General features: G+C 41.3%; 1 protein-coding gene across 1 annotated transcript in view; it reads right to left on the bottom strand.

Moving 5' to 3' along the window:
* The window catches only part of CELF6 (CUGBP Elav-like family member 6), a 98,680-nt gene that overhangs the window by 67,374 nt on the left and 17,084 nt on the right, over positions 1 to 14,222 (bottom strand). The window lies entirely within an intron of this gene.

Genomic DNA, 14,222 nt, shown 5'->3' with positions numbered 1-14,222 from the left:
CTCTCCTGGAGGAGTCTAGGGGTTACTTTTTTTTTTTTTTTTTGCATTTTTCAGTTTGTCATGGGAAGGGTGTGTGGGGGGGTGGAGCAGAGAAGGGGAACTACTGTTGTCCCCACCTTAGCTATGGCTCTGCTCCCAGACGTAAGATGCAACCGGGGAGTGTGGAAATTGAGTGCACTGCACTAGTAGAAAATGATGCTATCTTCTTCAGGGGGACATAGATTTAGAGCTGGAAATACCTTTAGAAGTCGTCTAGGACTAACCCCATCTTTTTACAGATGAAGAAACTGAGATCAAGAGAGGATAAGTGATTTGCCCAAGGTCATACAGGCAATAGGTAGCAGAGGTGGTATTCTAAGCTAGGGTCCTTTGACCCTGATATCTAGCACTCTTTCCAAAACACCACAGATGCCAGGCATTTGTTTTGTGACCTTGGGCAAGTTGCCACACCAGCTGAGTGCCCCTGTAACCCCAGATGACTGAAGTCTGGAGCAAATAAACCCTTATATCCTCAGACTAAAGATGTTCTTCTGGGTAGAGCCAAGGTATTATTATTAATTAGCCCCAGGGTGGTAGGGGGAGGGGTGGAGACTGTAGTGTTAATTACACTCAGGCCTCAGGGGAAGGAGCTCCTCTAGGCAGAGTAAAAGCCTGAGGCTAATGTCTTGTGACACCTGTTCTAGGGAGGAGGTGCGGGGAGGAAGGAAAAAAAGAGAAGAGGGGAGAGGAAGGGTGGGAAGAAAAAGAGACAAGAGACCGGAATAGACAGACAGAGAGGCAGAAACAGAGACAAAAGGAGGCAGAGAGAAAGGGAGAGGAGAAGGAGGGAGGGGCAGAGATAGAAACACACAGAGACAGGACAGACAGCTACAGAAAGAGAGAGACAACAGAAAACAGAGGAAGAAGGAAGAGAGAGAGGAGATGAGAGATAGAAGAGAAAGAATTGGGGAGAAATATTGACATAGATGTATTGTCAGAGGGGGAAGGGAGATAAAAGAGCAAGTAATACAGTGAGCAAAGAGAGACACAAAAATTGCTGTGAAGTGGGAGAGCCTGGCTAGAGGCTCCTCACTGATTGTCAGCCTGGCTCTGGTCCCTTGTTCCCTGAATTAATTAATCACAAACAGTATGGTGTACCTTTTATATCAGGATAAAGGCAGATTGAAGAATTTAAGGGCCAGAGGTGGCTCAGGCAATCAGAGATCCATCTGGTCAGGCTGCCCATCTTCTAGGAACGGAAAAAGCTAACTAGAACCATTAATCCTACTTTGGTTATTCCCTTTGTATCTCACCCTAGAGCGGTACCCTGCCCACCTCTCCAGCCTCCAGCCATCACATGGTGATGCAGGCTTTATGGAATGTGATAAGCAGAGAGACAGGAAGACTTTTGCTTGGATTATTCCTACCTCCCTACCTTCGGCCTCTCCCCACTCCAACACACCTTTTATACAACCCCTAAAGTGAATTTTCTAAAGCACAGATCTGACCACTTTACCTCCATCCCCAATTCCAATGACTTGCTATTACCCCTAGGAAAAAATAGAAACTCTTCTGTCTGGCTTTCAAAGCTTTTTTCAATCTAACCCAAAGGTCTTCACAATTGGACTCCTACTTTTCCAATTTTCTCACAAATAACAACCCTAGAGGCACTCTACAGTTCAGTTATTCTGCTGATCTTCTTGCTGATCTTCACACACAACTCTCCACCTCTCACCTCTGGGCCTTTGTACTGACTGTTCCACATGCCTGGAATGCATTTCTTCTTGCAACACCTGATTTCCTTCAAGGCTCAGAGCAACTGACCTTATAAAATAGGAAGCCCTTCTTATTCCTCTTCAGGTACTAGTGTACCCCCTCCCCAAATTACTATACACACACACCCACACACACCCACACTGTATTTTTTTATTAGAATATAAGCTGCTTCAGGGCAGGGGACTATTTTATGTTTGTCTTTGTATCTTCTGTTTTAGTACAGTGCCCAGAACATCATAGATAGACACATGATAAATCCTTGTTAAAGTGATCAAAAATATCTTTCCTGCCAGCCCTGTTGCGGGGACTGTAATTTCATCTTTGGATCCTCTCCAATTGTGTGAGGTAAATAAAATGTGAAGACTTCACAGGGAAGATGTGTGTGTACACACACACACACACACACACGTATGTACTAAGAAAAGTTTAAAAAATCAAGAAATAGGGAAATAGGGAAGTGGAAAATTCTGAGGCCATGGGAGTCTGATGGCTCAGCCTCTGGGAAAGCTTACCCTGAAACTTTTTGTTCTTTTTTCTGGTTCTGCTTTAAAGATTTGCTCAGTAAGAATAGGGTCACTGTGAACTGCTTTCCTTTACTGTAAAAGTACTGTAGAAGAATGGAGAGGGTCTCCCCCTCCACTTATCCTATTCTCCTTCTTTAGATTTATAGATGTCACCTCAGTTGTAATCATTAACTAAGGGAATAGGAATTGGAGTTTTTGTGCCTCAATATCCTGGTTCTTTGTCTAGCTTTCATGCTCAGATTGTAAGCCCTCCTCCCAGCCAATGGTGAGAAGGGTCAGAGGTGGGCGGGAATTCTCTTGTGTTAGGTATAATTATTGGTGCTTTGCCTCTTGTAAAGTGCCTCCTTTGCTGGTTCTGCTCTGTGCTAGCAGAGGACACCCTATTCTCAAGAACGGAATAAAATTTATTTCTGTTCCCACCCTGAGATGGCTCCTTATTATAAATTAACTTTTAATTGGTGAGGGTCTTTCATCCCACATACCAATCATATCTTTTTTAAGGTGCACCCCTCCTTAGCTTGGGGAAAACAGTCCCTTACACTTTAGTGGAAATGAAGTTATTGTAGGGACAACAATTTTCCACTAGGGGATGCTGTTCCATCCAAATAGTATATTAGGGAAATGGGGTGGAGTTTGGGGAACTGGAAAAGGAGGTGATAGTGGGGGAACTGGGGAGGAGAAGAGGCTCCTGAAATGAGTATTTGCATGGCATTTGGGGATTAGGAAGGAAAGGCAAAAGGTAAGATGGAAACCCATAGGGTGGAAAAGAATCTGTGGGAAAAAATAGAGAGTACTGAGGTGGCTGTCCATCATCCTGATCTTTGCTACCTTCCTGAGAGCTTGATGTGTGTTCTCCAGTCCTCGGGGATATTCTCTCCTCCCTTCCCCGCCCATCCCACCCCCCCTTCCTGCCTTCCTTGCCTTGCTCCAGCACAATCCCCTGGTTTTAATCCCGGCTCTGAATCAAATTTCCATAATTCCTTGGACACCACCATCAACGCTAGATTTCTGCTCCTTGTCATCTATCCCAAATTCTAATATGATAATAAAACCATTATTCCTGAATTTGCTCATGTTGTCCACTCTGTCTTAATTGCTCTTCCTCCATTGCCTAATAAATTCCTATTTCTCCTTTAATGTGCACCTCAAATTACAATTCCTCTATAAAGCCTCACCTTGTATCCCCCTAGTCAACACTTAACCTTCACCCTTGGCCCTCACATAGTATCTTGCTTACATCTCTCTAACAAATGTATAATTTTGTATTATAGTTAACAGTATATTTATCATGTTTTTCTAATAGAATATAAGCTCTAAATGAATATGGATATCCTTACTCCTAACCAAATGATGGGCACAGTGCTCTGTGCATAGTGGGTGCTAAATACACATTTGTTAAGCTAGATTAAGTTTAATTGAATAACTCCTTGAGTTTATTTTATATTTGTCAAAGAACTTTCATGGTCATTCTTCTCTCATTAGATACATTTTGTGAAGTAGTAGGAAAAGTATTATCAGACCCCTTTGACAAAAGGAGAAACTGAGGACCAGGGCATTTAAGTGAATGTTTTAAGATCACAACTTAGTTATTATAGAGCTGGGATTATAACAATGGCAATAACTACAACCAATAATATTGCACATGCAGCTCCATATGATTTGCAAAATGCTTTTCTTACAACAACCCTGTGAAGTAAGAAATGAAAGTAGTATTGTTACCCAACTAGGCAGTGTCAACCTAAGTTTGGGGACTCTGAGCCTAGATTGCAAGGCCTTTGTAATGTTATAGTCTCCCCATATTCCACAGCCTCTTTTCTCACAGTTAAGAGACTTTTTCTAGCAGTAAGAGAAATCAGGAACCACTTGGGAATTTATTTCTCTATGACCTAGCCTAGCCCCCTCCCATTATATGTACCTGAGGAGTCATGAGCCCTAGCTCCACCTGTAATGGGGAAAGACCAGAGTAGTAAGTAGAGGGGCCAGGCTTGTAGCTAGGGATTTTACCAGGTAATGTCAGTATTTGGAATCTTGGCTTGGTGAAGGAAGCGTAGAGGGGAAGGTTCATTCAGCTCACAATAACCCAAGAGGCTAAGTTGAGTTATCACTGTTAGTTGCTCAAGAACTTTTTATGATTCTTCATTATCTATTGGAGAAAGTCTAAACTCCCCTGCCTGACATTCAGGGTTTTCCACAAATGCCCTATGTATTTATCCATTCATAACTTCATCTACTCCCTCAGAAAGAATTTCTACTACAGTCAGACCAACCTCCTTGCATTAGGGTACTATGCATGCTATCCTCATGCATATTCCACAGCCTTTGCTCATTCTATTTCCTTTGTCTTGGATGCTAAGCATCTTCAACCTATACAAATTCTATACATTATTTAGGGCCCAGAGAAAATTTTACAGTTTCCATGAAGCTTCCTTTGGCCACCCCAGGCCATAGTTATCTCTGGTCCCAACAACCTCTCCAGCACTTAAAGTACATGATTAATCAATCTGCATTGGATTCTGTTCTGCCATATTCTTCTCTAATTATTTCATTTGTAAGAGTCTTGTCTCCTTAATTAGATTTTGAGCTCTTTGTGGACAGAGACTATATTTTCTTTTTGTTTTCCCCAGAGTACACAGTTCCCCAGTAGTACACAGCTGAGGATGTAATAGGAACAGAGAAAAGACTGATTCATAGTTGATTGAGTAATAGAAAGCATGTTTGACTTCTAGTCAGGAGTCCTGAGTTAAATATTGATTCTGCAACTTGCCCATGTGACCAGGGGTAGTTCATTCCACTTCTCTGGAGCTAAGTTTCCTCATTTGCAAAATGAAGGGGTTGTACTAGATGAGATGTCAAATCCCTTCTACTTTAAATCCTATGATCCATGTTCATGTGCTTCGAGACTGGCTGAGAGATTCTCATTGAGGAGTGACCAGGACAGGAGATGAACAATTTTTACAAGGCTAGATTTGCCACCTAGGCCATTGGGGTTTGGAATTTGTCTTTGAATTCATCTTCCCATGAGCTCTTCAGTGGGAAAGTCTAAGCAGATGGAATCTTCTCCATAACAGGACTTGAGGAAATACTGAACTCCTCAGGATCCTGAGGAACCCAAACCCTTCTGCGTCAGTGTTGTCTGAATGCTTTCCCTCACTATCCTTGAGAGTAGGCTCTGACTCCTGTGGCAGGTGAAAGATGAAATGACCAAGGAAACAAAGGTTCGATTTTCTGAGCATATTGATTTATTAAGCAACATACGCCAATTGCCTAACAAAGTGGGACCAGACCTCCTCAGCTTAGTCCTGGAACCCCTAATACAGGGGGAGACAGACTTTTATACATAAAAGCAATTAATCAAATAAGGCCAATTAACAAAAAGGAAACAATTAACCAGGATACAGCAGTCCTATCTATATATTCATAGTTTATTGCTTATCGCCTTCCTTGAAAGTTGCTTAATAGATATTTGTTGAATTGAATTGATTGACTATATGTCTTAATGGGCTTGGCATCATCCATAGAACTGGGGAGGTGTGTTGGGTGCTGTCAAGCCCACTGTGAAAAATGTAGTCCTAGAGGTTTGGGTCTAATCTGTCACATGTACAGTAGTAGGTGATTAATGCATTTTGTTGTTGAATCGTGTTCCATTGGGAAAGTTTCTTAACCTTTCAAAGATTCATTTGCCTAATCTTTAAAATGCCCTTTTTTGACTTAGAGGGTATTTTTAAAAAATCTGGACCCATGATTTCATCAGTGTAGGGAACATTTGGTGTGGAAACCTCCCTGACCAATGCAGCTCATTAATTCATCTGTAACTTCTAGTAATAGAAAGTTTTCATGGGGCAATGAAAATTGCTTGACTTGAAAATAATTGACTTGCTCATAGCCGTAGAGTCAGTATCTCTCAGATACAGGACTTGAACCCATGTTTTCTGCATATTAAGGCTATTCTACTATCTAGTATCTCATGCTACTTCATGGAGGGTGGTTATCAAGGCCAAATGAGATCATAGGTTCATAGGTTTAGAGTCAGAAGGGACATTAGAGATCATCAAGTTAACACCTTCATTTTGCAGATAAGGAAACCAAGTCTCAAGGGAGTTAAGTGACTTGTCCAATGTCCACAAGTACTTAGTAGCAAAGCCAGAATTTGAACCAAGGTCCTCTGACTCAAAATCCAGTGCTCTTTCCACTGCTGCTAACACAGACTGCCATACAAATGAAAGGGTTACTAGGATTACAATTCTCATTTTCAAAAGCAACAGAATAGAAAGTGTGACACTCTCCACCTTCCCCAATCTTTCTATCCCTGTGCAAAGGTGATGATGTAGTAGGCTGTCCCAGAATCTCTCAAAGACCTGCAGAAATATTGATTTAGATGGTAAGAAGCACAATTACATGAGAAAATGAAAACAAAATAATATGTACCATGAAATGAATGAGTATCTTAAAACAGGAAAGTGTAAAACTCCTTAATCTTTATCTTATATAAGCAAGGGGGAAAAATAGAGCAGAGAAAGAAGTGAGGTCATAAGATAGTGAAAAGAACATTGGTGAGAAAGGAGTCAGGAGATTTCAATATGAAGTCTGCTACTTAGTATTTATGTAACTTTGGGCAAACCACTTCTCTGAGCCTTAGTTTTCCCATTTAAAAATGAGGGAGTTGGACTAGGTAGTCTGTTGAGCTCCCTTTTAGCTCTAAATTCTATGATATTTTCCCTTCTGTGAATTAGAAGGGACTTCAAAGGCCGTCTAATTTAATCCATGTGTGAGAAAAATCCCTTTTTACAATATCTTCAAAATCATCTGATCTTTGCTTGAAGATTTCCAATGAAGGAGAACCTCCTAATACCTATGGCAGCCCATTCCGCTTTGGGACAGCTCTGGTTATTAAGAAATATTTCCTTGGACCAATACTTGCTATACCTGTCTCTCTACAACTTAGGTCAATTACTCCTAGTTCTACTCTCTGGGTCCAAACAGGACAAGTCAAATCCTTCTTTCACATAATAGCCCTTCAAAGTCTTAATGACACCTATCGAGTCTTTCCTCCATCTTCATCTGTGCTGGATAAATATTGTCAGTCCCTTCAAATGAACCTCATATAGTATGCTCACTCATCCATTCAACATCTTAATTATCCTCTTTTGTAGACATATTACCCCTATTTCCTAAAATGTGGAAACCAGAACTCTAAATGCGGCTCACCAAATATAGAGTATAGCAGAAGTATTAATTCTCTCATCCTGAACTTTATGACTCTCAATTATTGTGTTAACTTGTGGGGAAGTCATGTCACACCATTGACTTGTAATGAATTTTTGTCTGCTAAAAATCCCAGGACATTTTTCACAGGAAATGCCATTTAGCCATGCCTCCCTCCTCCCCATATCCTGTGTGTTTATGTAGTTGAAGTTTTCATCTTAAATTTAGAACTTTACATTTATCCCTATTAAATATAATCTTATTTGATTTGATTCTTTTTTTTCCTTTTTGAATTCTGACTCTTATCTTATGTGTTAGCTATCCTTCCTAATCTCCTGTCATCTGAAAATTTGAGGCAGCTAAGTGGCACATTGGCTAGAGATCCAGGCCTGGAGTTCAAACCTGGCCTCAGCACTTCCTAGCTGTGTGACTCGGAACAAGTCACTTAACTTTTGTCTGTCTCAGTTTCCCCAAGTGTAAAATGGGGATAATAATAGTACCTACTTCACAGGGTTGTTGAGACAATCAAATGAGGTATTTGTCAAGTGCTTAGTATTGTCTCTAGCATATAGCTGGCACTTAATAACTACTTATTCCCTTTCTTTCATAATGTCCTGGTTCCATTCCCTTGATCTAATGAAGTACCAAGGACAGATCTCTGGGGATTTGCCTTCAAGTTGATATTGACCCATTAAAGATTACTCTTTTAGGACTGGCTATTCAACCAGTTTCAAGTTTACCTAACTGTACTTCCACCTACAAAAAATTCCTTCATCTTATTATTAAACAACTTGAGAGACAGTCAAATGCTTTGCTGAACTATAAATCTAACATTTCAATTGGAACAACCCCCTCATTCCTGGGTCTCTGCATTGTTAGAGCAACATGACCAGCATGTATAAATCCATAGGGGTTTCCACAAAGGCCTCATGTACACAAATGAACACTGGTGAGGTGGACAAAATGGACAGTTGAGATCGCCAACATTTACTTGGCTTTGAAATAACATCTGGTAAATCACAGCAAGTAAGGGTATAAGATGCCTGAGCATTCATCAGAAAGCCCTGGTGAGCTTGGATGACAAGCACCGGTTTCATCACACTCCTGGTGTGGCAGAGATCCTGGTATGGAGTAGAGTTCTAATACACTAGAGTTCTAGGTTGGACTCTGAGCTTTGCCATTCATTAGGTATGTGACCTTGGACAAAGCACTGCATCTCTCTGGACTTACCTGTAAAATGGAGGTGATAAAAATTACACCACTCTCACAGGGTTTTTGTGAAAATCAAATGAGAGAATGTGTGTGGAGAGCTTTGCAACCATAAAGTGCTATATAAATATGAATTATTATTATGACCTGCCATTCAGTACAGATGCTCTTCTATTTCATTTTACTTTTTAAATGATTTCTTCCTGGCAGGCATCCTCCCTTCATTAAGAGCTGGTTAAATTCCGCATCAATGTTTTCCAGGGCTTTGCTTCACTAGGTTTTTTCTCTCTTCCACCCTCTCTCAAAGGAGACACCCCAGGCAGCCAATTAGCTTTTATATAGCCTAGCCAAAAGTCCCATGAATGGGAGACTGCTGCTGATGACAGGATAATTCCCAGGGACTTGAGACTTAAGGAAAAGAAGGAGAAAGGAAGACTCAGAAAGTTGGGTGGGAATGCAGGGAAGATACCCACACATTCCCTCTTACACACAAACACACACATACACACACACACACATTTTCTAATAGTTAAAGTTGTCCACATTAAGGAACAAGTTACCTTGTGAAGTGTTGAGCTTCCCAAAAATGAAAGTATTCAAGAAGATAATGGTTGACTACTTTTCAAAGAATGCTTTAGAAGAGATTCCGCATTGGGTAGAAGGTTAGTCTACATGATTCTAAGATTCCTTCTCACTTGGAATCCACTGCTCTACAGGGAACTTTTGAGAGAGATATTGTGAAGAGAGAACTGAAAAGACTTGAAAATGTATTAGAAATGTGAGCTAAAAGAGAAAGAAGAACCAAAGGTGATGCCAAGGTTATAAATCTGATACTTGAGAGGATAGTGGTACCATCAAATAGGTTAAGCAAGGAAAATATAAATTCTGATTTAGATATGCTGAGTTTGAGGTGCCAACAAGACATCTAAGTAGGGCGGACCAAATAGCAGTTTGAAATCTGTGACTGAACCTCTGAGATGTTGGGCATAAGTATCTAGAATTCATCTGTATATAGGTGATCAATGCAGGCATGGAAGTAGGTTTGATCAGAAAGAGAAAGATCACAGAGGAAAAAGAGGAGAGGACTTAAGGACATCCTTGAGGGAATTCACTTTTAGGAGCAGGAGACAGAGGCAGAGTCACCAGAAAAAGTGGAGGAGAAAATGAGAGTACAGTGTCACCAAAAGCCAAGGGAGGCAAGAAGGAAGAGGGGTAAGAGTGGTCCAAAGCTTCAAATGCTTCAGAGAGATCAAGAAGGATGACAAAAAGTCATTGATTTTGGCTACCTTGAAGACATAGATAGAAATAAGAGTATAGAGGGTTAAGAAGTGACTGGGTGGAGAGGACATGAAGAGAGAATTTTTTTTCCTGTAAGTTGGCAGTGAAAGGGAAGAGAAATAGAATCATAGATTGAGGGAGGAGTAGAGTCAATGAAAAGATTTTTGCTTTGATTTTTTTAAGGATGGTGCAGACCAGACCATATTTGCATACCGAAGGAAAGGAACTAATAGAGGGGAAGAAATGATGATGTATGAGGGACATAGAGGGAATGATCATTAGAGCAAGGTCATGGAGGAGAGGAGAGGATCGGATGATCAGATTGAGGGCATGAGATAGAAAATTAGCTTTGAGAATGAACAGAGCCACTTCATCTTTAAGACTGGTGCAAATGAGAGGAGTATTGGAAAGGTTTATAGGGATGGAGGAAGAAAAGTTTAGAATGTTGAAGTTCAATACTTAAGAATCTGCCTTGACTCAGACATTTTCAAGGCCCTTTACAATGTAGCTCTAACTTCCTTACCTAGTTTGCTTTCCTTTTACTCCCTAAAAAATAGCCTGCACTCCCAGAAAGTTGGCCACCCCACTTTCCACGAACACACCATGCTTAGCTATGATTTTTCTGCTGTTTCTGTTTCCCCTTCCTGAAATACATTTCTACCTCCCCTTTCAACATTCAGCTCAAGGGTCATTTCCACTAAGAACTCTTCCCTATTCTATCTTCTGTCTTCTCTGACCTCTGATAATACTCAGGATGTGACATGGCATATATTACCTTACCTAGGACCCTAATGATTTCATCCATGTTTTCTCTTTCCAACCAAACTATGACCTTTCTAAAGACTTCCCTTGTCCTTTCTATCTTCTCTTCAGAGCAGATGCTCAGTGTAGACAAAATCACAGAGTAGGAAGGGATTTCAGAGGCCGTCTAGTCCAATCTATATCTGAAAAAGAATTTTCTCTACAAGTAGTTATTGCTCAAAGTCATTGCTCAAAGATTTCCAGTTGGGAGAAACTGATGACATATTGAAGTAGCCAATTCTGCTTCATGAGAATTGAAATTGTTTTCCTTACACAAAACCTAAATTTGCCTCGTCACAACTTCCATCCATAATTCCTGTTTTTGTTCTCTGGGGCCAAGTAAAACAGGTCTAATCTTTTTTTCTACTCAAATACTTTCGGACAACTATCATGCTCCTTTTATCAATCCCTGCCTCCACTAAGACTTCTCTTTTTCAAGTTAAACTTTTCTATTTCATTTAGATGATCTTCTTTGATATGATCTTGAGGCCTTTCAATTTCCTGGCTGCTTTCCTTCTTTCTAAAATATGGCACCTAAAAGAGAACGTGATGCTTCAGATGAAGTCTGACCAGGGAGAGTACAAGAGGATTACCATCTCCCTAATCCTGGACACTATGCCTTTCTTCATGCAGCCAAAGACCATATTAGCATTTTTCCCCTGCCATCTTCCTGGTAGGCAGAAACCAGATGTGAAGGATACACATGGGATCCCCAGCAATAACACTTGCTAATTTGAGTTGGTCTCACTATAGTGGATGAAACTTTTGTGTCAAAGATAACTACAGAAATGTATTGCTAGGAGATAAAATATCTTGGTCATGTGGTAGGTAGTAGAAGTTTAAACTTTGGGGGCTTTTGGCTCAGTGAGAGTAGAGGATAAAACATATGGGAGTGTTTCCTTGACCCCTTTGTGCTAAGGGCTTGGCCCTAACAAACTGCACAGCTTTCTAAGTTTGACCTGGGTGATATGGGATACTGATCTGATGTTTTGTGTCACTGACTGTCATCATGAGAACAAAGAGCAAAGAGGAAAAGGGCCCACTTGGACTCAGTGTTTCTGGGAACTGTGGGTCCCCATGCTCCAGAAGCCCCATCTTTGAGCCTCAGAAGCTATGTCTGTCAAATAGGAAAAGTCAATAATCAGGCCTCCCCTAGATAGGATAACTGAGTGGTCCAAGGTTATCTGGTCCTCAGCACAGGTGAACAGCTAGAAAGAGAAGGCAAGGGGGTGACAAGGGAGGAAAGGAAATTCTTTTGTTCCTGACTCTGGGGGAGGGACTGCTCTGAGCTCAGTAAGGGGGACCCTAGTGTAGGGAAGGGATTTCTTGAAAACCATACTGGCCTGCCTGCTCCCCTCCCACTTTACCTAGGAAACACTGCTATGAAACCGATGGGAGGCCCATACTACACACGAACTCCTATATGGGCATCTGTACATTCCACTCATTCTCCTACCCCCCTATTTAGGATGTCACCTCTCCCTCCATTAACATGTTTACAGGTGAAGTTATATATACACCCTGTCCCATACAAACAAAATACATGTCCCTCAGACTCACTCATCTCTTCACTCCCACTGCCCTAATGTGCCTTCAACATATGCAAAATCTGCAAGAAAATGGAGATAATTCATGATGTCATCGTTCAGATGAAGCCAGATCTACAGGGTACACATAGGATTTGCAGTGACAATGGCCAGAGAAAAGTCTTGGGCTTAGGGGTCTTCTCAGGGATCAGCTGCTTTCCTCTTTCCTTCCTTCCCTTCCCCGTATTTAATTTTTGATTTCCTAGGGCATGGCTTAGTACAGCTCCTGTCTGTTCCCATGACTTCCCTCTGGCCAAGCTTGGAAAAGATTGATAGCCCATACCATTTACTCTGCAGACTGGCAGAGTCATCGATTTTTATTTAGGAGAATAATTAAATATTTATTTTCACTTTGTTAAGCTCAGAAGGTTGAAACCCAGATAAATCCAAGTAGAGTGGAGTCCAGAGGGAATCAATGCCACATTTTGGCCCTGGAGAACAGGGGCCTTTGGGCCTGAATAGTCTTATTGGGGAGATGGTATCTTTTAAGGTAGATGCAGCCAGACTCTGCATTTCCCTGTATTTCTGGGATAAAGTTTGGGCCCCAGATTTCTCAAAACACAAAGGCAAACAGCTTCTTTTGCACTCAGGACTCCAGGCCTAAGTCTCTTGGTGGATATTGGAAACTGATGTGATGAGCTCCAGGCTAAGGTATTTGAACTTAATTTGGTAGACAATAAGTATTCGTTGAAGCTACTGGCTCTAAGGCCATAGCCCTAGCTGGGGGACCCTCAGCTTTTGGGTTGTGATGATGCTGACGTAGGTTATTTATGGTCTTGAAGAAGGGAAACATTAGGAGACACCCACCTAGCTGACTCCTCCTCTCATACCTCTCCAAGTCACAGAATATTAGAAGATGCCTTAAATACCTTAGAGTTCATCTAAATTCTACATTAGGAAACTGAGCCCTCAGTTGTGACTTTCCTAAGGTCACACAGCTAATTAGTGGCAGAGCTAAGCTCAAACCCAGGTCTTTTAACTCCAAGTGCTTGGCTCTTTCCATTACAGCATGCCAGGTTGCCCCCAAATCCACTTTAAATGCTTTCTATGTAAGATCCATTTTCTTGGAGCTTCAGGATAGAGTAGAAACTGCTTCTGGCCAAAGACTGAGCTCCTAACACAATGGATGGTGGTAACAGTCAGGAATCTTTAAAGAAGCTTAGTCATCGCTACTGGACCCCTTCCCTCTGCTTGTACCCTCATTCACTGGAAGTGGTTCTTTTGAAATGGACATCCCATCCTAACTCTGAATCCATTTGGTCTTTGTGGCTCTATTGATCATTACAGGTCTCTGAAGCCCAGCCAGAACTAACCTGAGATAGAAAGAAGCTATAGTCCAGTGGTTACGGAGTCAGGGGACCTGGGTTTGGATCCTGATTCTGCACCTTGCTATTTTTGTGGCCTTGGCTGAGTCCCTTAACCTTGTTAGGTTTCACTTTTCTCATCTCTAAAATGAGAGGGTTGGACTAAATGACCTCTAAAGTTCCTTCTTGTTCTGAATCTCTGATACTAGGGTGGTGTCAGGATCAGAGCCAGAAATCACACAGATCACTCTCTTCTCTATGCATAGATCTGATCAGGTCACTCCTGCGATAAAGACTCTTTTTGGATCCCTGCTTCCTTTTGTGCAAAGTCCAAACTCTTAGCCTGGCATTCAAGGCCTCCTCAAGCACAGAGAGTTACAGACCCTAACAGAAAGAAGGCAAGATAAATTTATTCAAAAAGTTTCACCTCTCTGGATCTTAGTTTCTTTATTTTTAAAACTAGAGGCTTAAATTAGATGTCTCATGTCCTTTCTATCTCTGACTATCTAAAATTTGAACACCTTTCAAACCTTATTTCCTGTACTTCCCATATACACCTTTTA

This window comes from Trichosurus vulpecula, chromosome 8 (assembly GCF_011100635.1).
Source record: "Trichosurus vulpecula isolate mTriVul1 chromosome 8, mTriVul1.pri, whole genome shotgun sequence".
In the NCBI taxonomy this organism is placed as follows: domain Eukaryota; kingdom Metazoa; phylum Chordata; class Mammalia; order Diprotodontia; family Phalangeridae; genus Trichosurus; species Trichosurus vulpecula.
The sequence above is the reverse complement of the archived record's forward strand: the minus strand, read 5'-3'. Positions and strand labels throughout refer to the sequence as shown.